This window comes from Myotis daubentonii, chromosome 7, assembly GCF_963259705.1.
Source record: "Myotis daubentonii chromosome 7, mMyoDau2.1, whole genome shotgun sequence".
NCBI lineage: Eukaryota > Metazoa > Chordata > Mammalia > Chiroptera > Vespertilionidae > Myotis > Myotis daubentonii.
This window is the reverse complement of record NC_081846.1, coordinates 9734401-9759905: the sequence shown is the minus strand read 5'-3', so window position 1 is coordinate 9759905 and position 25505 is coordinate 9734401. Positions and strand designations below refer to the sequence as shown.

At 42.7% G+C, this 25505-nt stretch overlaps 1 protein-coding gene across 7 annotated transcripts in view; it reads right to left on the bottom strand.

The window, feature by feature from the left end:
• Nucleotides 1-16626, bottom strand: part of CASP8 (caspase 8) — a 31238-nt gene extending 14612 nt beyond the window's left edge. Inside the window, exons 1-2 of one of the 7 annotated variants that reach the window (XM_059702779.1) lie at nt 7550-7934; nt 7503-7519 (exon numbers count right to left, since the gene is read on the bottom strand). The gene's annotated coding sequence lies outside the window, so the exon portion shown is untranslated. Of the gene's footprint in view, nt 1-7502; nt 7936-10314; nt 10528-12228; nt 12253-16519 lie in introns of those variants that run through there. The other 6 variants (XM_059702780.1, XM_059702783.1, XM_059702782.1 and 3 more) reach the window with 6 other exon arrangements.
• Nucleotides 16627-25505: the final 8879 nt, after the last annotated feature.

Genomic DNA, 25505 nt, shown 5'->3' with positions numbered 1-25505 from the left:
GCGAAAATGCACTTGGAAGCAGAGGTTTTCCAACTCTCTGCAAAGTAGAAGGAGGCTTTGTTGAAGCATTACTCCAACTCTCTCTTGCCTTAAGAGGTGCCTGGGGAGCTGCCGGGTGAGAACCCTGGACTAGGAAACCTTGAACTTCTCATCCGGCTCCGTCATCCCCTCAGTCCCACAGACACTGTGCCTTTGGCACTTTCCTTAACCTCAAATAACCTTAACCTGTTTGGACCCCTTTCCTTCCTAAAGCAGAGCAGATGGTTCCCGGCTCTTAAAGCTCCCTGCATTTACTGACATTCTTGGGTGAAAATGCAAATGCTGATTGCACTCAGAGGTACTAAGCAGAGATAGTGAACCGGACCCATATATTTTGTACATATGATACTAAAATAGAAATATTTTTGATTTGCACATTAAGGTAAGTGTTAGGTCTGATCAAATAATTGAGTCAATTTCCCCTCCCCTGGAAACTGACCTTTAGACCACTTCACAACAGACATTCCCTTTTGCTTAAAGCACATTCCACTTGCTAAGACCATCACCTCTCCCCTGCAGACCTTCCCAGGATCCGGACCTGCACAGGGAACTCTCTGCCCACCTAGAGTCCCTTAAAAACCTTTGACTCCCACCCTTGGGTGCTGGCGCCATTTGGGAGCACAGCCCATCTGGTATCCAGATGAACTAATAAATTTATAATCCAGAACCACTTTGGCCTCATGCATTCCTCCTGTGGTGAGCGTAACAGTAAGCTTTAAATTTTTTAAGTGACCAAAAGGACTTTGAGCCTTTTAAGAACCACCTTCCTGTCTGCACTTTGATTATAAAACCAGTGGGGTTTTTTGGTGAAATTTTAAAATGAGTTATAACATAGTTCCAGTTATCATTACATACACCACACACACACACACACACACACACACACACACACACACACACATTTATATAAAAATTAGGATCAGGCTGCATATCCAGGTGTATACACATCCACCCCACACCAGCCCCCACTTAACATTTAAAATAAACATTAATCCCTACCGTTAAATATTTTTCTTTGCCATATTTTTAATGTTTCTAGATTTTTCAGCACGTGGATATATCAAAGTTTATCTTAAGCATTTTTCTATTTCTTTACTGCTAAAAATCATATTGCATTGAGAGGCTTTTGCATCTGTCCTGTGCCTATATCTGATAAATTCTCTCTTAGAATTAGAATTATGGGGCAAAACCTTTTTCCTCCCTTTTAATGTAGAGCTGACATCATTGTTTAGACAAGTCTTCTTGAGTCAGGAAACTGAACAGATAGTTATCTCGAAAGACACACTTTGCGTTGGATTCACAAGGGCTGCCGGGCCGAGATCTCTCACGGCCGAAGCAATTGGTTGTCACGAAAATGCCTTTGTTCGAAAGACATCTTAAATAAGGGGCCAGCACCTCACAGAAGATATTCAAAGTGCTACAAACAAAACTCCCGGACATATAAGGAGACAAACTAGCCAGCTCATTCCCTAAATCACACTCTATAGAAACACACCTGGGTGCTCAACAGGGTACGTTCCTGGCGTCTCATCACAGGGTGACGGGTAACCTCCAACAACTGGGAGCACCCCACATGTCCTCCCATACAGGGACACTAAGCAAACTAAGGCGTAGTCGCGCCGCACAGTATCATGCAGAGGCTAACAAGTGCGCTCCGTCCTCCGAGCTACACAGGGATAGAGATTCAAAATGTGTGTTATGGTGACAGTGAGGGGGAAAAAAAAGCAAGTTGCAATATAACAAATCATACACCTACTTTTTAAAAATACTCAAAGCAATACAATTAGATTTTCAGTGACTACAGACGCGTATGCAAAGCGAGGTCTGGAGGGAGACAACTCTTCTCATCCAGTTGTTCGTCCTGGAGGTGGCGGGAAAGTGACAGCGTGGGGGGAAGCGAGGAAACGGAATATGCTACGGAGAAAGCATGCAGGCATCCTCTGCGTAAATGAAATGAAACTTTAAACACCAGCCTGGTGTGTTCGTGGGTTTAAGAAAGTGGAACAAAGTGCGTGGAGGAGGGGCAGGAAGTGAGGCTTTTGGGGAACCTGAGGAGAGAGAAGAACCCCCGGCATGGAGACAAGATCACGGAGGAGTGACACAATCACATGCGTGTTCTTATAAGAAAACAAAAAAAAAAAAAACCTAGAAGGACTGAACATTTCAAAAGAACTCAAAGAACTTACTTTCCCCCAAAGAGCAGGAAACTTTCGCACATCTCTCTCAGAGACTAAAAAATCTAGGAGGCTGACTGCGGGAAGACTACAGAGGACGCGCGTGGCACAGCCGACAAACCGTCTCACAGGCATTTCCTCTCGGTGGGAAATACACATCCATTCAAACACGGACAGAATGATCACCAACCCTGTCCACAAGCAAAACTCGAACAGATTTCCAAAAAGCAGAAATAATACAGTCGATGGTCTCTGGCTATTAGACGTGAACAATGAGATTAGAAAGGAACATGTTCATTCGAAGTTAACAATGAAAAATGGCCAAACCAAACACACCACCAAAAAAGGCTCTTCACATGCAGGTGGCTTTTTAAGCACATGGTGTTCGAACAAATGGGTAGACTTCTGGGACAAGCTGAAATGAAGCCTGACTGAACTCCTTTCATCAAAATAAACTGCAGATGGATCAAAGATTAAATCCTTAAAATTAAAATACTAAGATAAGACATGGGAGAATTTTTTAAAATAATCTTACAGTAGTGAAGAATCTCTCTAAGTATAACAGAAAACCTGAAAGCCATCAAAGAAATATTGATAAAATGTATTTAAATAAAAACTAAATTATTCTGGGGGAAAAAAAACCCCACAAAATTTCAAAAAATAAATAAATCTTGTACTGGGAAAAATGGGCAGTAATATGTAATAGGAAAGGGACTAATTTTTTTTTTTTAATAGGACTCCTACATGGAGACAGACAATGGGGCAGTGAGGACCTGGGGCAGGGAGTGGGGGCGGGCTGGAGAGGGTCAATGGGGGAAACAGGGAGACATATGCAATACTTTCAATAATAAAGAACTATTTTTTAAAAAGAATAAAAGGGGGAGGAGAAAGAAAATAAAGAGAAAAACTAAAATGGGGGAAGGAGAAGAAAAATGAGAGGAAAAAAGAGAAGAGCGAAAGAAAAAAGGTGCAAAAATAATAATAAAATTTTAAAAAAATAAAAGGAATAAATAAATAAGGCTCCTAGAAGTCAGTTTAAGGAAAAAAGAGAAAGACCAACCATCCAACCCTAACTGGGTAAAGATCATAAGCAGAGAGAGAAAAAAGTACCAGTGGCTTTATTTTTTTTTTATAACTAATGGCGTTTTTACATTTGAAAAGATGTTCAACCTCATTCACAATTAATTTTTTAAAAGCAAACTGAAATTACAAAAGACCACTTTCAACAACAACAACAAAAAAAGGTAGGTGGGTAATTTGGCCACATCTGTCAAAATATAAAATGTACAGTTCCTTTGACCCCCCAATTTAACTTGCAGGACTTTTCCCTACGTGAGCTGAACACGTTAAGCGCCCTGTCAGTCACCGGTGACTGAAACAGAAAGGAAGACTAAACAGGCTTGGCGCCCAGCGTGTTAAACATCAGTGTACGAAACGCATGCACAAGTTATTCATGGCAGCATTGCTTGGAATAATAAAGGAGCAGAAACTACCGTTTAATGAAAATCAGAAGAGTTAAATAAGCTTTTAACCATGTCCGATGCTACTCTAGTCAACTATTAAAAAGAACGGAATGGGCATCACGGTTGGGTATGTGCGATCTATGTGATGTATTATTAAGTGGTGCATCGATTTCAGAATTCACAGATCTTTGAACAGAACAGACAGGAGGCTGCTCGGTGGTTGCCTCGGAGAAGAGGAAACAGGCCTGGGTGAGTGTGGGGAAGGCCTACGGGTGAACCGGAAAGTGAAACATTTTCCCCCATGTCAAATTTTTACCATGTGCATTATAAATGTACGTACAAACCTCAAAATTAAAAATCTCTATTTAAAGATCCATTTGTATTCATATACTCGAATGAGCCTAAACTAGGTCCAGCCCTGTTAGGTACAGTGTCTTTAAAATTTTATATCATTTCTAACCAGTGTTAAAATCTTATTTTACAGAATAAAATCAACCAAAGAGTCTAATGCAAGCAGAATCTTCTTTTTTCCCCCTCCCCAGTTATTTTTTTTCTGATAACAATCCTTATTGTATTCATTTTACAAAATAAAGATAAAAAGAAAAAATCAAAATTACCTATGATTCCATCATCCTAAGATAAACACCTAATAATACTGTACTGTCTTTTGTACCAAATATTTTATGTCTATATATTTCCCCTCACAATTTGTTATAATAATGTTATGGTCATAAAGAAACCCTTCTAATGTGTGGAAATAATTATTGTGTGAAATAATTAATGTGTGAAATGTTTGCCGTGTGAAGACCCCAATACTCTGTAACTTCCAAAATGTGGTGAACGCCCCACTATCTTGATGTGAATGCCCTGAGCCCTTAGCGTAAACACCCTGCTCCTAGCAAAGGCACGCCGTCTGGCCCACACTGATAAGACACAGTTGTTCACTACGGCTATAGAAGCACCAGATTTCCTCCAGCCGATGTCTCCTGCCTGAGAGGAGGACTCCACGTCACTCCGTGAGACCAGCCCCGGATTGACTGCTCTGCTGTGGGAGCCTGAACCAGCTGCGGCCGCCTGTCTGCCTCTGTCTTCGTCGTCTGTCTTTCGGTGTGCATCACCGGTGGCCTTTGCTGGAGCCTAGGACCCGCTAGGAATAGGTAAATAAACCCTGTGTGATTGCATACTAATTCTGTCTGTGTGTTCATATGTTCCGGTTCGGCTCAGCTCTCTAGACATTGAAGTACCAGGGGATAGGCCGTTATTGCTGACTCCTGGTCACCTGCGTTTGTCCCACTAAGTCTAGACAGATGATTAATTAATTAATTAATTGGGACATAATTGGAACACAATTGAGCACACCATATTCTTGAGGTGTAAGAGTATTTTTCCATTGATAATGTTGTAAGTACATTGATGTCTTCATTTTTTCTTCTGCAATATGAATTTTAAAATCTATAAAGCAGCTAATCAAATGCATGGACCATAATTTATGCAACCAGTCTCTGATTACATTTAGGATGATCTTAAAATGCAAATTTCTATGTACACCTCTGATTATTTTCTTAGACTAATTGCCCAGAAGTAGTATTAGAGTCAAAAGAAATAAACCTTTTTAAAGCTTTTGTTCAAAAGTGTTTTCTGACAGTATATATACAGGGGTGGGCAAGAGTAGGTTAATAATAATTATTATTAATTACAATACAATAATGAACACATGATAATTCAAGAATAAACTCTGTGTTTCGTGTACTCACAACTGTAAACCTACTTTGCCCACCCTGTATGTATATTACAATTCAAGGCCAATGATCTCTCTCATTAATTGATGTTTTTCTTTCTCTCTCCCTCTCCCTTCCTCTCTGAAATAAACAAAAATATACATGTTTTAAAAATATTAATCTAACGAAGTTTCTAGCTCATGAGACTATCCAGTAAACGCAGGTCCCAGGATCCCTGTAGTTAGAACAGGAGTTTAGTTAGAACATGATTAGGGCTGGGCTCCTGTCCTCTGTAGCCAGCTCATCGTGCTCGTTTTATTATCTTTGCCGTAACATGACAATGTTTCCTAAGTGATTTTTGCATGGTATCGAAATGGCCACTTAGTAAATGCTAGTGAGGTTTCTTTCCTGGCTCAGGTTTCCAGCACACACTGGTACTATTGACAGTCAGTCTGTTTGTTTGTTTGTTTGTTTGTTTGTGTCACCTAGTTTTCTAGTCATAGTGCCTGGACAGCAATCGCCTGCACAAGATTCTACACCATTAACCACAGGCTGCTGCTATTCTAACTATAGGGAGCCTGGGGCCTAAGTTTACTGAACACACTGATGAGCTAGAAACTTGGTTAGATTAATATATTTTTATTGATTTCAGAAAGGAAGGGAGAGGGAGATAGAAACATCAATGATGAGAGAGGATCATTGATCGGCTGCCTCCTGCATGTCCCACACTGGAGATCGAGCCCACAAACCAGGCATGTGCCCTGACCAGGAATTGAACCATGACCTCCTGTTTCACAGGTCGACACTCAACCACTGAGCAACACCAGCCTCTAGTATAATTATATTTTTAAATATTAAAATTATTTAACATTTTTTAAAAGACAAAAAAATCACCCCATAGCACAAAAACAGGAATTCTTAACTTCACTATAGCAGAGAGAGGTCAGAACCTTATAAACCGAGCTAGTGCATGCTGGAGCCTAAATTTAGACCTCAGCCACAAATCCACCACTGCCTTATGGCCACGATTTAACTACAAATAAATCTCATCTAATCACAATCGTTCTGGCAATATTCTAGCAGCATCCCAGATCCTTTAGGGATATGGATAACGGGAAAAGAAATCCAAAACTTGCAGTCATCATCTGAGACAAAAACCTGCATCTCATTCCAAGCTCAACAGGACTTGAAAATGGCTCTCAGGCCCAGCCCACAGTGATAGTGTGGCTACTCTCTCCCGTCCGGGGTGGCCACCTCAAAGTGGGGGCTCCCCCAGAACCTGCCAGCTGTCCACTCTGCACACAAACGCTGTCCCCGCAGGCCCTGAAACCAGCGCTTTCACACGGCCCAGTGAAGGTGTTCAAACCTCAACAAAACCCTGTCAGTTTCAAACTGAATGAATTCCCAAGTCCACCTATAAACGCTAAACCCCACAAGTACAGTCTCGAATTTTGTCAGTAATTTCCTCTGTAATTTTTAAATTTCTCAAAATAAATAAATAAATGATTGGATTTTTAGGGCTGTGTGCATGTGTGCGTGTGTGTTTATGTGTGTGTTCATGTTAGTAGGCATCTATGTGGGTGGGTACGTGCTGAGAAATGGTTAGCTGTAGCAGCAAAGTTCTTTGAGATGTAACATTTGCTTTCTATTCTTTGACAAGTTTCACCTGCATAAGAATCACTGTACTTGGTGCATTTCAGAAAAAACAAACAAACAGGAATGCATCAACCTAAGCCAGTGGTCGGCAAACTCATTGGTCAACAGAGCCAAGTATCAACAGTACAACCATTGACATTTCTTTTGAGAGCCAAATTTTTTAAACTTACACTATATAGGTGGGTACACTGTTATTAACTTAATTAGGGTACTCCTAAGGCTTGGGAAGAGCCACACTCAAGGGGCCAAAGAGCCGCATGTGGCTCGTGAGCCACAGTTTGCCGACCACAGACCTAAGCTAGAGAGGCCTTGAGATGTGCAATCTGTGGGCCCACAGGCTCTCGGCTCAAACACAAGGCTCATTTCCAGGAGCCCTCGGCCCCCAGGTCCCACCCTCAGCAGCCTAGAAAACCCTAGAATCAAAGGCCTTCCTCCCCAGAGGCCCAACTGACCTTACCAAAGGCAAGTCCTGGGACCCTCACCGCTGTTCTTCACAGGCCTGGGACCCTCACCGCTGCTTGCTTTCCGCTCGCTGGTCTAGCCAAGCCAAGAGTTTAAGCCGAATGAAGAGTGAAGTGGGCTTTTACTTCCTGTTTTAACTGTGCGTGGCACCTCCCACATTTCATAATAAGGCTGGTAGAACCAAGAAATTGTTAGTTTTGGCTATGTAAGCTTGGGTGCTTTAGAAGCAAGTTTCATTACCACATTCCAAAATTAGAAAGCTGGACTAAATGATGACTAAGGTTGCTTTCTTTTTACATCCAGAATTTACCAATAGTCTAGGAAGGTTTATCATAAATGTTATGTTTTGCCTAGAAGGTCAGGGTTCAATCCCAGTCAGGGCATATGCCTGGGTTGTGGGCTCGATCCTCAATGTGCAGGAGGCAGCCAATCAATGATTCTCTCTCATCATTGATGTTTCTGTCTCTCTCTCCCTCTCCCCTCTCTGAAATCAATAAAAATATATTTAAAAACATAAAAAATATAATTTTGATGTTTCCATTCAATAAATATTGACTGAGCACGTCTGAGAGATGTTGAGATCCGGAAACTGTGGGGACACTCACCACAGCTCACAGAGGGTCTGCTAACACCCACAGCTAAGTCTTGCGGTTTTCCCATCGACACTCAAATACAAGAGTCACCTCCATGGGCCCCTAGGCCACCAGATCCCACCCTCAGTGGCTTACAAAACCCTGGAATCCACCCAGCCAACCTTACCCAAGAGGCAAATCCTCAGGCCCTCATCATGATTGGAGTCTGGGAGACGTAACAGTGAACAAAACACACATTAGCCCGGCCTTTTTGCTGTCAGTCATTTGAGATGTTCTCTGATGTTAAAAGTAGAAACAAACAAACAAAAAACACCTCTTTCCTTGAAACTTCCTTTTTTTCTTTCCCACATTGGAATATAAGCTTCCAGATGACGTAGACCCATCTTACAGCTCAGAGGATTAAGTGAGGTGTCTGGACATGCCTCGTCCCCCGAGAAGGGCTAGGACTCAGTGATGGCGAACCTATGACACTCATTTTTTTGGTTGATTTTTCTTTGTTAAATGGCATTGAAATATATAAAATAAATATCAAAAATTTAAGTCTTTGTTTTACTATGGTTGCAAAGATAAAAGAAATTTCTATATGTGACACGGCACCAGAGTTAAGTTAGGGTTTTTCAAAATGCTGACACGCTGAGCTCAAAAGGTTCGCCATCACTGGGCCAGGTAAAGGTGCCAGGAAACACCGGTGTCCTTCACACCATGGATTCTGCTCATAAAGACTGAGTGAAAACACAACAACAGAATACAATCCTGTTGGTGCTAAATCCTGGCCCAGGGGGAGTCCCCGACCCTCGCTGCCTCCTGAGCACCCAGCCCAGCCCTGTCCCTCTGTTCTGTGACGAGCTCCTGGCCTGGGCTTTGAGCTTCACAAGGCCAGAGGCTGCATCTCTCATGCCCGTGTTCCCAGCACCTGCCACGGGACTAGTGCTATCTGGAGCAGACAACGGTTTCCTGCAAATGGACAAGAAAATGAATCCCTGTGGACAGACAATGGGGTTCCCTGACCTGGTGCTCAAACTCATCGTAACCTGGGAAATGCAGAAGAAAGCAAGGAGATACCCACTTTACCCTTATCAGATTGGCAAAGATTTGCAAGTTGGATCAGGTCAAGGGTCAGAGGGCAAGTCCTTAGAGAGAACTGGGGAAGCCGTCCATCTCTCAATACTGTGTAGTGGTTAGAAAGGCGAAATACACAGAATGTAAACTACACAAAGTGCTTACTTTTTAAAAAGGAAACAGGCCCTGGCCGGCTTGGCTCAGTGGATAGAGTGTCGGCCTGTGGACTGAAGGGTTCCAGGTTCGATTCCGGCCAAGGGCACATGCCTGGGTTGTGGGCTCGATCCCCAGTGGGGGGTGTGCAGGAGGCAGCCGATCAATGATTCTCTCTCATCATTGATGTTTCTTTCTCTCTCTCCTTCTCCCTTTCTCTCTGAAATCAATAAAGAAATATATTTAAAAAATAAAAATAAATATCATTATTTAAAAAAAATAAAAGGAAACAGAATGAGTAAAATAATACAAGTAATACATTTGTCATAATTGCTAACACTTGTTGGGTACTTAGCCAGCCAGTCACAAGCAGTTAATACCTCTTATCACCTTGCAATGCCCACAATCACCTCATGATGTCGTATTAATATTAACCCCATTTAATGAGCAGAAGCACAGAGAAAGTACTTGCTCCCGGTCACATAGTTAAAAAATAGTGCCCACACACAAAGCAACGACACGTTTTGCAAAGACACAGATCCATTCAGGGATACGGATCAAAAGATTTCAAGAGCTGTCTTTTGGGAACCTCCGAGGGTAGGAAGCCGGGATCAAGAAAGAACCTAGAATAGGGCAGGGGGGAGAAAGAGACAGTGGGTCTTTGAGACCAAGGACCCAGGCCATTGGGATGTGACAGAAAGATTCACTTAGCCCTCTGCCCCAGCACCAAACAGAGAGGAAGCAAAACATAAAGTCTTGTGGAATCTCCAAGCTGATCCGGCAGGAGGGAGACACTGTCTATGCTTGAGGCCGCTGAGGTTTGAGGAGGCTGAGAAACTAGCAGAGGAGCTGGAGATTTCCACAGCTGAGAAGGAGCAAGGCCAGTGGCTATAGCTCAGAGAGAAACACGTGCAGATCCTGGCGGGACCCAGAGGCGTCCTCACTCAGCAAGTCCCAGCAACGCGGTGTCCAGAAGCCACTCCGCAGCGGCACTCACCTGCTCCACTGTCCCAGCAGCATCATAGTCACCAGGCCCCCCGATGCCAAGGCCCCTAATCTCCTAATTTCCCACGATCACATTCCACACAACCAGAGGGGGGCGAGGGAAACCATGAAACAGAGCAGGAAGGAAAGGGTGGGGATGGAACCGCCTCCAGTAACTTCTCTTTCACTTTCGTCTCTCACCAGGGACCCACTTCCTGTCTCTAGTCAGCACAGTCAGAATTCACTAGCACGCTAAGCAGGGCTTTTAAAGTCACCAGAGAACTGTGCCAACGTGTCCCTGCGGCAGAAGGGCAGAATCTGGTGTTTGAGAAAAATACTCTCTCAACAGAAAGAACTAGAGAATAAATTTGATTCCTAAAACAGGAGGACAGACGAGTGACAAGTAGAGTTTCTTATTTAAAGAGACAGATGCCCAATTTCCAACCATTCAGAAGCGGAGGTGACAGTCGTCAGCATGCATACTAAACACCGGGAAGCTGGACGTGCCTCATTGGAAAGCACTTACGCTGACTACGTTTAGTAGTAATAACCCCTGTCGTTTTTAAAGACAGGCAAGTGAAATGCCATTCGCCCTTGAAAGAGGTCTGGGGAGAGGAACCGTCCCTCTGGGCAGTGGCTCAAATCTGCACGAAGCCATGGCCCAGCCCCTCAGATGGGGGGGGGGGGGGCAGGCGCTCCCCTTGGGTCTGAGCGGGCTGCTAGCAGAAATGTGGGGGAGGTTCTGCACAAACATGAAGAGGGTGGGGCGGCCCAGCCCTGGCCAGGCTCCCAGGATAGGAGTCACCAGGGCCAGTGCGGCGTCGAGCCTGTGGTACTATGGATGGAGATCTGCGCCCCAGGCCCCTGAGCCCCAGGCCCTCCCCAGCTTTTCTTCATCCCCCGTCCACTCCTCTGTCTCTGTTTCCAGGAATTTTCTTAGAGGTTTCCTGCCTCTTTGTTTTCACATCTTGTACATGTTATAACCAAAACGTTTTCTCTAATTCTCACAGCAATGCAGGGTCTTGTTCTCCCGTGTTCTGGATGAGGAAACTGAGGCTCAAAGTGATAACAGACTCAAACTCAGTCCTGTTGGACCAAACACAGGATTATTCCACGATAACATACTAGCCCTCTTTCCCTTGATTTGAAATAAGCAATGTGCTGGAAAAGCAATGAACCTGAGCTAAGACAGAGTGGCCTATGCACAAAGATCAGAAGGTCTTTGGTTCTCTGTCACCTAAGAAAAAGGAGTTGGCCTCATGGCACCAGCTAACATTTACCCAACATTGTGTGTGCGCCGGACACAGTCACCTAAACCGGCTCATTTCACCTCAGAAGTGGATGCTATTTTTGTTCCCATTTTATGGATGAGGAAACTGAGGCCTGAAGAGGTTGAAAGACTTGGCCAAGTGAGCTAGTGAGTGACAGAACGAGGTCTGTTTGTCTCTAAGACCCCAAGCGGTTAATCACTGTCTAAATATTAACACACAGTGATGGCTCTCAACTTGACTGGTCTGAGAACTAACTGGAGAGGTTTAAAAAAGGGCCAGTCTTCAGGCCCCAGCTCTGAATGCCTACCTGAGCAGAATAACTGGAGATTGAACAGACCGAGGACTTCGAGCAGCCCCAGGCCTTCCACTTTCTCGCCACCGTTGTTGCTTACGCTCAGGCCTCTGTAAGGCGGCTATTTTAATGACTGGACATCGTGTACGGATGAGGAAACTAAATTCAATGTCCACCAGCTGACAAATGGCAAGACCAGCAAATAAACCCAGGACTGCCTCCCTCGAGAATTCATGCTCATCCCCCAGTCGGCACCCAGGGTCAGCCACTGGAGGCGTGAGGGCTCATTCAACAGGAAACTAGGAGGCGTGAAGAGAGAACTCTCAGGGATGGGCCACTCGCCACAAAACAGGCAGAAACATACCTTGCGTCTTGAACAGGAAGTGCACTACATTACTTAGGAGGAAGAAGAGATTCCAACTTGCCCAGTAACAGCTCAGCCAATGGGAGCCTGCCATAACTCAGCCAATGAAAAATCATTATCCTTTGACCATCTGGTAGGGGCAGAAATAGAATGCTAAGGAACCAGCTAGAATTGCAAGAAATATTACTCATGCTCTGTTAACTGTGACTGTTTAGTTCTGATTAAAGGAGGCACGTCCTAGCCTGGCTGGCAGCCGCCCTCCGGACCTGGGGGCTCACCTGGGAATGCAGCCCGCCCTCCCCATTTGGAGCTGCCTGTTATCTTGGAAAGATGAACAACTCTGCTGCAGAAACCAGAATCGCCAGCCCCTCCAAGATCCCAGTCCTTGCATATCTGTAAACTGTCCATTTGCCCTTTCACCTGCTTTCCTTTGTACTTCTACCAATCTAAGCAGTCGGCTTATGGTAGGGTCCAGAGCAGATTTTTGTGGAAGACCTGCTGCTCTCCCATACTGCCAGCAATATTGGAATAAACGCTCACAGATGATTCAACCCTGTCTCTGCTGACTTGGCTCAAGTAGTGACAGGCAGCACGGACCCATTGTTTGTCTGGTTACACATTCAATTTCTTTCTATAGACTCCTTTACACCAGCATCCTTGTGTGTCCCCCGCCCCCCCACTCCAGTCTATACAGCATAAAGAGTGTTCTTCTCCTTTGTTCTCTGGACTTGCATGTGTACCCCATTAGACCACACGTCCTGAATTTCAATTCTTTGTTATTCCCAAATAAAACCATTTTGCTGGAGAAATAGCTGGCTATTTATTAAAGGTCAACAGATGCATTCAGGGGCCGTGCTGTGGATGAGTGTGGGCAAGGAGGAGGACAGAGGGGGTGTCTCAGGGCTTCCATTTGTGTCTTTTGTAAGGTATTGACCCTAGGCCCTCCCAGTCTTAGCTCTTTTTTAAAAGGAAGATGAATAATTAGCCCGTGAATCAGGAACCTGAAGTTAGTTACATTCCTACTGTGATCTGCAAGGATCATTATTCAGTCATTTGCTCTAAACAGTTTCTCGCCTCAATCTTGACATATATGTCTGTGTCTATTTGTTACTGAAAGGAATAATGTATGGGGTCTTTCACCCCAGGGAAGCTGGAAGACCTGGAGGCGCTGCAGGAGCTGCAGGACTTGGGGGAGCTGGTCCCCGCCCGCTGCACCGTGAGGACAGCCTGATTTGACTTAACCGCCAAGTGGTTTCCACCGTCGTAAATCTTAGCTCCCGCCAGAAGCCCTGCTCTGGAGACTCAGGCTAAACGCGATTTGGCTCTGTCCGCCTCCCTAGGAAAGTGGAGAAGGACTGAACCTCCTCTCCGCGTGCTGCAGCACACCCTTCCCATTGATCTGGACTTGAACCACAGGACACTAGTCAGGGATAAATACTGACAGTGAAAGAAAAGTCTTCTGAACATGCATGTGCTGTGCATGTTGCTTCTTCTTTAAGTGGCACATAACTGACCCACAGGCCCTAGCCTCACTCCTACTTTGACTCTAGCATCTGGCCTTGGTTCTGGGCCTTGTATACTCCCTCCAGGAAGTGGTGAGGGAAAGGAAAAGAGATTGCATCCCAATCGATCTGTTTCATCCCCTCAAACAGAAGAGAGTCAGCTAGTTGTTTAAAAGTTCTTCCCCGCTGGGATTGTAAGCCTTTTGATTTTTGTTTAGGCGTAGAGATGATTAGACAGTCACAGGCAGATAGAAGAGGTTACAGTCACCGACTTTAACATGCATGTTTTGCAACTGGCTGGTGGCCAGTACCTGCCTCCCAAAACTACTGCAAACTAAGACCCATACCACTCACTGATCTAGAAAGGAGGAAACTGAAGTAATTGTTGGGTTGCGATGCCAATATTCATGTCACCAACCTAGCTTCTTCAATATTTTCTTGGCGTTCTGAACAGGGTGAGGGTCCTTTATGTTCTTGCTTTACTCTATGCCTCTACCCAAGAAATGGAGCACCTTGAACCCTAAGGACAAGTGTAAAGAGTCACTTAAAATGTATTATAAGGATAAAATATACATAACATAAATTTTACCATTCTAACCATTTTAAGTGGATTCACACTGTTGTGTAACCATCACCACCATCCAAGACATTAAGTATATTCGCACTGTTGTACCATCATCCAAGGGCCACTTTTAATGATGTAATAAGACCATATTTATTAAGCATCGTAGTTTTTTTAAACATCTTTATTGTGATGTAATTCGCATACCATACAATTTACTGGAGTTTCATATTTTCACAGAGTTGTGCAATGATCTCCACTATCAATTTTAGAACATTTTCATTATCCCCCAAAGGAACCCCATACCCTTTGGCAATTGCTCCCACTTTCCTCCCAAGCTCCCCAGCCATAAGCTATATTCTACCACTAATCTACTTCTTTCTTTTTAAAAATTTATTGATTTTTAGAGAGAAACATCAATTTGTTGTTCCCCTTTATTTATGCAGTTATTGGTTGCTGCTTGTATGTGCCCTGAGCAGGGATCAAACCCCAAACTTTGGGTTATGGGAACATGCTCTAATCAACTGAGCTACCTAGCCAGGGCAAGCATGAAATACTTTTATAGCATTTTCCCTGCTATGTAATTTGACCCTCATTGGTAACTAGCTTTTTAAATCTAAGACAGGCTGGGCAGGTGTTACAAAGACATTTAGGAAACCAAAGCTCAGAAAGGTGAAGTGACTGAGCTGAGAGAAAGGATAGTCTTTCCATGAAATGGAAACCGGCATAACTGCACATCCACATGCAAACACACACACACACACACACACACACACACACACACACACACACCTTTAAACAAACAAACAGCCTTAGCAGGTTTGACTCAGTGGATAGAGAGTCGGCATGTGGACTGAAAGGTCCCCAGTTCTATTCCGGTCAAGGGCACATACCTCAGTCAAGGGCACATACCTCAGTTGCAGGCTTCTCCCAGACTGAGCCCTGGTCGCCCACTCAGCCTGCTTGTTCAGTCGTTTGGTCGTCCCTCACTAACCCCCCTGCCGGCCTTGTCACCCCACGCAGCCTGCTGTTCGGTCATCTGTCCGGTTGTTTTGGTCATGATGGCCCCTGGCATTTTATATATTAGGATGACAGATTAATTGGATAACCATAATGAAAAAAGAACCTTCTACCTACAGAAATGCAAATCCAGGTGGATCCGAAGCCTAACTATATAAAAAATGCTAAGAGGATATCTTCACGATGGAGTAGACAGAAGAGGACACAAAAAGTGCTAACCCTCAGGGGAAAAATGATCAACTGAACATTCATTCATTCATGTATTAGAGGTAAGAGGTTCTGTTCAAAAGCTGAATCATGAAAAAAGTCAAAAGGCAGGCCAGAGAGACATACATAATACTTTCAGCAATAAAGAATTTAAATTAAAAAAAAAAAAAAAAAAAAGGCCAGAGAACAGGAGAAGAAAAGTTATGACCTGGAACAATCTCCATGATGTGTTGGTAAATAAAAAGTGTCACAGACACAGAAAAGCGCAGAATGAGAACAATAAACAGACAGGGCTGGGCGGGCCCTAGAAGTCAGAAAATGGCGTTTCCCTCCTTCAACACCGTCACTTGATTTTCTGAGGGACATTTTGCATCTTCTTTTGAAATGAGTAGTATTAAGTGAAAGACTCGGTTTGAAAACCTAACCTGATAGCATTCCCACTTGGGAGTGTACAAGGCCTGTGCTCACCAGATCTGCCGAGTCATGCACCCTGCACGCCCGCCATAGGCCGCTGGCACCCAGAGCCCCGCTAGCAGGCCTCAGACAACCCCGCGTGGTCCAGCCGTAAGGGAGGCTCCCCAGGACTTCCTTGCCCTGAATTTTCTATAATATTGTTCTGGATATTTTTATCTTGTTAATTACTTCAACAGTAGGGAAAAGAGAGAGAATTAGTCACCACGACTAAGGAAGTAGGGTGTTTGAAGCTCGAAAATGAAAGCTGGTTCTCATTAGTAAGTTGTGATCGTCTTACTAATGCTGAGAAACCCAGCCGCCCTGGCAGAGAAGGCAGAGCTGAGGGGAAAGGGCCCAGCCAGGAGGAAGATCTGTACCCCGAAAGCTGCAAGGACCCAAATGGGCTCTCAGGTGGTTGCCAGAGAAATGTGTAATTTATATATATTCAGTTAAAAGAAGAGTATTATTTGGATGTCCCCAGTGGTCTCCAGCCTAGACAATTCCAGAAACAAACTGGTTCCTTCCCCAAATTCTAAATAAATCTTACCGGCGGGCAAATACAGATGGTTCTTTCCGGATGTGTTCTCGCCAAGAAAGGTCGTTGAGAACTGCTGGGTGCTTCTCTCACTACTCGAGAATATAAAGGAAGTGGAGACTATACAGGAAGTCGAGAATAAAGGAAGTTAAATGAGCACAAGTGAAATTTTCTGAGATTAGAATACACTCTGCCAATGAGTGTGGGTGGGGCTCCGATAAAAGCACATACTATTTAAATGACAGTTCTCTTCAGTAACTAGGATTTTTTACTTATTAAGCCCAGCTCCGGGAGTCACGTTTACTCAGCAAGGAAGTCATGTCTACTCAGCACAGCACCGGTTGCAAATGCCTACAGGCCTCTTATTGGGAGTGATACTGATTATGTCCTCAGACTAATTACCTCAATGTCTGACCCATTCATGCCCATGATGGGGTCGTCTAGGTTTCTCCCTTGAGGTCTGGATTGCTCAGTTTAGCTGTTTTCCCTTTGCTAAAAGAGGGTGTTGGAGAAGGGAAGATAATCTCTTCATTTCTCAGTTCAAATAGTTAATGCGTGCATGATGATGTGCTCTTTTTTTCATTTAGGGTCTCAATTTTTTTTCCAGGATTCTAGTCAGGACATCATTCATTCAAAATATAGATGATAAGGGTTCACTCCCCTGTAGGGTGGGGAAAGGTGCAGTTCTTGCTCAGGACACAGAACAGATTGCCCACCTACAGTTGATGGGGAGATGTCCCTCCAATTGTGAGGACGGGAGCACCTTCGGACCTGAGCTCGGTTGTGGGAAGGGACCTAACTCTTCCCTCTCTCCCATAGGCTGTGTGACGTGTACATCACCAAATTCATCCACTTCCAGTCCCAGGAAGTGGCCCCTGCCCTGTATTGGACAAACTGCTGGATGTGCCATCCACTACCCATCCCTGTAGATAAACATCTGATTTAGTATCCAAGCTGCCGGATACTAAAGAGGGGCCTTTCTGGTACCTTAGCTGCTCCAGCCTTAGCAATCTGGATCCAACGTGTTGCCCCAGGTGGACTCGGACAGTGCAAAAGCAAATGCCTTCCGAGGTGCCAACTTGCTCCTGTTGGGAGACAGGGCAACTGGCACATCTGAACAAAGGGGCCTGGGATCCACCTTTGGGGCTATTTTTAACCCTCAAGAGTGAAGACCTTCTCCTCCCTATACCTGCCCCTTCCATACACAGATTTACAAGTCCATTCAAGGACTCTGCCCCATGGTAGCATTCTTACACACTCAGTGCTGTGTGTGCCCCTTTAGAGTGTTATTTCTTTAGTGAACGTAGGCTTTCCCCTGCCTTCCTTCTAGCAATGTAACACTTATATCCAGGGCATTAATAAGAGACTTCCAAATATTCAAAACAGTTCCATCCATTGATCATATCGTCTTACACGGAGTAAGATGAGAACTCCAAAAACGAGGGGGACCCCGGTTACTCACGAACATTGCCAGGGGGCATTACCAACCATTTCCACTGTTAGGATCCTTCCATTGGAAGTGGTTGTGCACAATGTGTGTTTGCTGAGGTCATTCATGGCCCTACTTCAGCACTGGAGACGCAACACATCATCCTCAGTTTCTGGGCCCAAGTGGTGTTGGATGCCTGCATAACCCTTGACTTCCTACTGTGAGTCAACGTGGATGACCAACAATTGGTGTTACACCTAAACCAATGGGACTGGCAAAGTAAAACAATCTATCACTAGGCTTAGGTAAAAAGCCTCCTGGATCTCTAAAGTAGACTCGGGGGGGCTATCGAACCTCTTTTTCTCACTTGACAATCATTGGGGCTTGTGGTTAATCATCTTATTTGGAGTGATATTGATTATGACCTCAGACTAATTACCTGGTTCTTGACACAGTCCCTCAATGTCTGACCCATTCATGTCCATGATGGGGTCGCCTATGTTTCTCCCTTGAGCTCTGAAATATCAAAGGATGATGGTGAGAGTCTGGCTCCAAGCCACAATCCCACGTGTGGTTTTTCAGGCCCAGACATGGGCAATTAAAGAGGCCTTACCTGGCCAACTTCACAGGTAAGCTGCCCTCACCACACCAGATAGACATGTTAAATTAACTTGTTAAGTGGTCTAATTTATTAAATTGGCCAGGCCTCCACAACAGTGTGGAACAATAAGATCAATAATAGACAGCTTTACCATGTTTTTTAGTTTAATGAGAATACTTACAAAGTTTTTCTAATAGCTATGATTTTTTAATTTAGGTTTCTGGTAGATATTTTTATCAAGTTGGAGACTCTTCCGATTGAGTTGCTGCTGAATACAACAAATGAACAATTCCTAAATAGGAACCTTTCTGGTACCTCAGCTACCCCAGCCTCAGCATTCTGGATCCGATGTGTTGTCCCAGTTGGACTCTGACAATGCAAGAGCAAATGCCTTCTTAGGTGCCACAGACAATGGGGTAATGGTTGCCCATCACCAGTGACACCTGACCTGGGAGGATTTCCTTGCATGAAAAGGGTGAAAATGGTTAAGCCAGGGAGGAAGGGAAGCTTAAGGAAGTCATCACTAAGGGAAAGCAAATGAACCCAAAGCACAACCAGCCCAAGAGACCTGAGAATTAAGGAGGAATCATATTAGAAAAAAGTAAGCTGATAGGTGTCTCTGAACTCCTAAAAATATTTGTTATTCATCAAAAAGTAAAAGTCAAATCAGGCAACAAAATTCAGAAATTAGATGAAGATACCTAACACTGGAGGAGAAATGCATTTCAGAAGAGTAAAGAGAATAAAAGATTAAGTACCTCTTACACTCAGAGAGGAAGTTACTACTCCCTAAAATTATCTCATAAATAACCTTTAAAAACTTTAAGTGACATCCCATGTATTCAAGGCATTCTAGGTGTACCGCTTAATAATGCAGACTTTTTTCAATAGATGGATTTACACATATCTACTTATATAAAAACCCTGGGTGTAACATCACGGCCAGAACTGCGACCAACCGGAAGGAAGTCAGTCCTGCAGGGGTCGTCTTGGAAACAGCTGTGCCCTCCCCCAGCTGTTTCCTGGAGGGTGAGGTTTCAGGCAGGAACCAGCCCTCAGGGTGAGGTTTCAGGCAGGAACCGGTCCTCAGAGCAGAGCCTGGAAGTGAAATGATTTGTAATAGATCTATTATTGAAGCTACCTTTGGAAATAATATATCTATAGATTAGTGGTTCTCAACCTTGGCTGCACATTAGAATCACCTGGGAATCTTTTTAAAATCCTGGTTTCTGGGTCTCATCCTCCAGAAATTCTGTTTCTTTGTTACTAATGTTGTGGCCCCACCCCATAACAAAGAAACAATTTCTGGAGGATGAGGCCCAGGAATCAGGATTTTAAAAAGATTCCCAGGTGATTCTAATGTGCAGCCAAGGTTGAGAACCACTGCTATAGATAATATTAAAAATATACTTAAACATGCAATTCTTTGTCCAAAAAATGAGCTTGTTCAAAAATTAAATGAAGAAAATTTAGATAAACTCGATGGAGATTTTCATACATATTTGAGTGATGATTCCATTGATTCCACAGATGATGCTGAAAAGGAAAATTTTCCCATTGAATTTCTTAATAGTATTACTCCTTCGGGAATGCCATGTCATAAATTAAAATTGAAAGTGGGTGCAATCATCATGCTATTGAGAAATCTCAATAGTAAATGGGATCTTTGTAATGGTACCAGATTTATTATCAAAAGATTACCACCTAACATTATCAAAGCTGAAGTATTAACAGAATCTGCAGAGGGAGAGGTTGTTCTGATTCCAAAAATTAATTTGTCCCCATCTGACACTGGTCTCCCATTTAAATTGATTCGACAATGGTTTCCCGTGATGCCAGCATTTGTGATAACTATTAATAAATCACAAGGACAAACTCTAGACAATGTAGGCATATTCCTACCTGAACCCATTTTTGCACATGGTCAGTTATATGTTGAAGAGCATGTGACGTCACAGTTAAAGTTCTAAATACTTCATCACAAGGAAAATTAGCCAAGCACTCTGAAAGTGTTTTTGCTCTTAATGTGGTGTACAGGGAGATATTAGAATAAGTTTAATCACTTTATCAGTCATTGTTTGCATCACTGTTGTTTTTATATCATGTTTTTGTCGTTTTTATATCATGCCTCTGTTGTTGTTATATCCTTTTGTTACTGTTTATTTATTAATAAATTTATATATTATTTTCATATACATTTTACTAATTTCCTTTCACCTCTCACACTTCTATTATAAAGAAAGGGCAAATAGCAATATTAAAATATCTCCGCTAATTAATTCCCTTTTTAAAAAAATATATATTTTATTGATTTTTTACAGAGAGGATGGGAGAAGGATAGAGTGTTAGAAACATCAATCAGCTGCCTCCTGCACACTCCCCACTGGGGATGTGTCCGCAACCAAGGTACATGCCCTTGACTGGAATCAACCCTGGGACCCTTGAGTCCACAGGCCAATGCTCTATCCACTGAGCCAAACCAGTTAGGGCAATTAGTTCCCTTTTAATGTGCATGAATTTCATGCACCGGGCTACTAGTGTTGATATATATGCAATTTGATATGTATGCTATTTTGTTGTATTGACAGCAAGCTTCAAAACTTCATATGTCAAGTTTGCTGAAGGTGTTAACATCATAGATTTTTTTACACTTAAAAATGTCAAAGTTCATGCCAAAAAAAGAGCATTTGCGGGAAGTTTTAACTCATTACTTTATTTTGAAGAAAAAGTTATCGTATACTTCAGGAAGCTTATGGTGAACATGCTTATACTTGTGAACGCTCGTTTAAATGCTGTAAATGTGATGATTTCTATGTGAAAGACAAAGAACGTTCAGGTCAACCGAAAAAGTTTGAAGACCAACAATTACAAGCATTATTGGGTCCAAATGAGTGTCAAACGCAAAAGCAACTTGCAAAAAGATTAAACCTTGCTCAGCAAACAATTTCTGATTGTTCACAAGCAATGGGAAAGATTTTAAAGGAAGAAAAATGGGTGCCATATCAACTGAACGAAAGACAAATGGAAAACCAAAAAGTCATCAGTAAAATGTTGCTTTAACTGCATGACAGAACGTCTTTTTTTTGCATAGAATTGTGACTGGCCATGAAAAGTGAATTTATTTTGAGAATCCCAAATGCATAAAATCATGGGTTGATCCAGGTCAACCATCAACATTGACTACAAGGCCAAATCGCTTTGGAAAGAAGACAATGCTCTGCATTTGGTGGGATGAGGAAGGTGTGGTGTATTATGAGCTTCTAAAGCCAGGTGAAACCGTTGATCACTACCGACAACAAATAATCAATTTGAACCACACTTTGATCGTGAAACGACCAGAATGTCCCAGAAGACACGGCAAAGTAATTTTGCTTCATAATGACGCACCATCACACACTTCAAAACCAGTTAATGACGCATTAAAAGATCTTGCCTGGGAAGTATTAACCCACCTGCCATATTGCCTTGTTCCGATCAATGGCACATGCACTTCCTGAGCAGCACTTCAAAACGTACAAAGAAGTAGAAAATTTGGTCTCTGAATGGTTTGCCTCAAAACAAGAAAAGTTCTAGTGGGACGATATCCACAAAGTACCTAAAGATGGGGGAGTTGTAGCTAGCGATGGACATTACTTTGAATAAAGCACTTTTGATGTTTTTCTTGAAATTATTCTGTTTTCTTTGATTACAAAATCCGCCATTATTAACCGGTACACCTAGTATTTCTTCTAATACAGCAAGTTCTCCATGTGTTCCAAAAGACACACCACATCTTCTCAAGCCTCTTTTCTAAAGCATCTCAACTCCAGCTCAGCTTTAGGTTCCTGATAACATCATGCTGTTCCACCCAGCATTTTCTCTTCTGTCCCCCTTGTATTTGTTGTCTCAGATTGGAATACTCTTTCCATGTGAAACTCCAAAGAGTGAATCCACACAGCACTGGCCACTTCCTCCAGGAAGTTCCCCCTGACTACTCCAGACTAGGATGTCTCTTTTTTCCAAGTTCTTTTCACACACAGTCAGGACCCCATAGCTATTTTCCATTTGCCAACAGGCTGTTCCCAAAAATATGTACAAGTTGTTTGATGAGAATTCAAAATGCCTCTTTTTAATGTTTCCCAGGCACCATACCCAAAACTCTCAATTCTAACTTCTATCATTCTGAGCCAGGATAAAGCCAGAAGGGACTATCAACGAACAAGTAAATAAGACCAGCCTGTTTTCTTGTGGAGAAAATTTGCTGGCATGAGAAGTAAGACCCTTGGTTTGGAGAATAAAAAAAGAAGTGACAAAAAAATGTCTAAAGCCAAGGATAATTCAAGCTGCACGTTTACAACTGTGCAATCTTCAGCACTTATATAATATTGGAAAACCCATATGACTCATTTTCATCTAATTTTCTAAGCCTTGCTAGATGTTTTCATAGAGAAAAAGATCCGATCCAAGAAAAATCACAATGAAAAGACTCCAAAAGGTTAAGAATCTAATGAAGAAATTCACAGACATAAAGATTTCAGTGGAGGGTAGAAATAACGGACACTTTTTCAGCTTTTTCATCCCCCATTGAATAATCATGTCACACCATTCTTCTTATTTGTTTTGTTTCACTCTTAGTATTTTATTTGAGAGGAAAGAACATGCCCTAAAAGAGATCCAGGTGAGCATTCAAGATTTATTTATTGATTTCATTTTCTCACCTTTACTCCCATATTTCACCATTCATTTCTTGGTTAGACATGTTTGACAGAATAAAAGTTCAGTAGCTGTTTCTGGTATTTTTCCTATGGGAAGGAAAGCTTAAGGTTGTTGAAAAAGTCAAGGCCCATTGGTATAATTTAGGTTAACTGTAGATAGGCATTCCTCCTCTCCAACCTAGGGGATTCTAAATTCCTTTTGTTGTCAAATAATTAAAACAAAGAGTTTGTCATGAGTGTCTTTATTCTGCTCCAAATTGCTTGCATTTATTAACCAAATATGCCAATTCAAAATATATTTCAAAATGGCCTCAGTTAATTTAGAAAAAAAAAATTGTCATTTGGGTCTAAGGCCTTTTGGCTATAGTACATCTGTCTTCCCTGGCCCCTTACCAGATAAGATGGGGGTCTCCCTCACCCTCCCTGGACCTCAGCTTCCCTCCATCTGTCTACCCCACAAATGGGTGTTTCAGCCAAATCAGACACAAGTCACTATTTCTGACTAGGAACCCTGTCCAGATTCCTGTCCTTCTTCCACTCACAACAAATAATGAAATCTTAACAGCCTCATTCAAAATGTTGATCGTTGAAGTTTTTTTCTGATTATAAAAGTACTAGAGGCCAGATGCACGAAAATCCGTGCACTGGGGATGGGGGGTGGGGGGGGGGGAGAGGCAGGGGGTCCCTCAGCCTGGCCTGCATGTTCTCGCAGTCTGGGACCCCTTGGGGGATGTCCACCTGCCGGCTTAGGCCCGCCCCCCAGGGGATTGGGCCTAAGCTGGCAGTCAGACATCCCTCCAGCAGCACAGGAGCCCTCAGGGGATGTCCAACTGACAGCTTAGGCCCACTTCCCATGGGATTCCTAAGCCACAGTCGGAATCCTTAGTGCTGCCAAGAAGGTGGGAGAGACTCCTGTCACCGCTGCTGCACTCACAGCCATCAGCCCAGCATGTAGCTGAGCGGAACTCCCCTTGTGGGAGTGCACTGACCACCAAGTGGCAGCTCCTGTATTGAGCATCTGTTCTCTGGTGGTCAGTGCGTGTCATAGCAACCAGTTGTTCCACCATCAGGGTCAATTTTTCATATTACCCTTTTATTATATAGGATAATACCTCATATAATTTTGAAAATGCCAAAAAGAATAATAAAAAAATATAAAATTCAGCAGTAACGCCTTTGTCCATAGGCATCATGTTTATGTGTATGTGTAGATGTAAATGTGTATATGTGTAATGGATTATAATGAGAATTCAAATTTTTGTCAACTTTCTCCCTGAATTTTATCTCAACCTTCTTCACCACTATTTCCTTTAAGGACTAATCCTGAGCAGCATCCAATCACCAGCTTCTCCTTTCTCTCCTCATCTGCCTTGGCCCCATCTGTTTGACTGAATCAGAGAATTTTTTAACAGAATTTTCAAATGTTAAATGCTGCCCTCTGGTGAAATTCACTCTGGCCATGACCACTGGCATAAACTACCTGTGGGTCTTGAATATAATAGCCCCTCTGGATAATAGGATATCCGATTTCATGGGCCCAGGAATTTGTTATTGGCCTGAACAACAGAAAAATGTCTGGAAAATCCCCAATACATAGAGGGTCCAGGCAGATGTCCTAGGGAGGTATCTTACTTCTAAATAATCCATGAGTCAAAAAGAAAGAAAGCAAAAGGAAATTAGGTAAGTAGAAATCTGAACTGAATTAAAATGAAAGCAAAACATATCAAAATGAAGCAGTACTTAGGGAAATGTTATAGCACTAAATACCTAGAAGAAGCAGGGGTGGGGAGGAACAGGAAGGCAGGATAAACGGGCATAAGGCATATTTAGGAGGTCAAATTATCTTGACTGACGTGGTGGTTTCACAGGCATATATATATATATATATATATATATATATATATATATATATATATATATATGTTAAAGCTTATCAAGTTATGAATTTTAAGTATGTGCCATTTGTTGTTTATCAATTATACCTCAATAAAGCTATTTTAAGCAGACATATGGCTAGTGGCTACATTATCACAAAGTGCAATTTGAAAGCAATTACTAAAAGACAACTAAAAGAATGTATAATTAACTAGCTAGTAGAGGTAAGATAGACTTTTTTTTTAATTATTTAATTCACCTAAACTAAAGGAAGTCAAAGAAGTGAACAAAAATAAATTGGCACGAAAAATAAAAACAACTAAAAATATATTAGATTTAAACTCAATTATACTAATAACTACTGGCCCAGTGCACAAAAATTTCTGCACTCGGCGACGG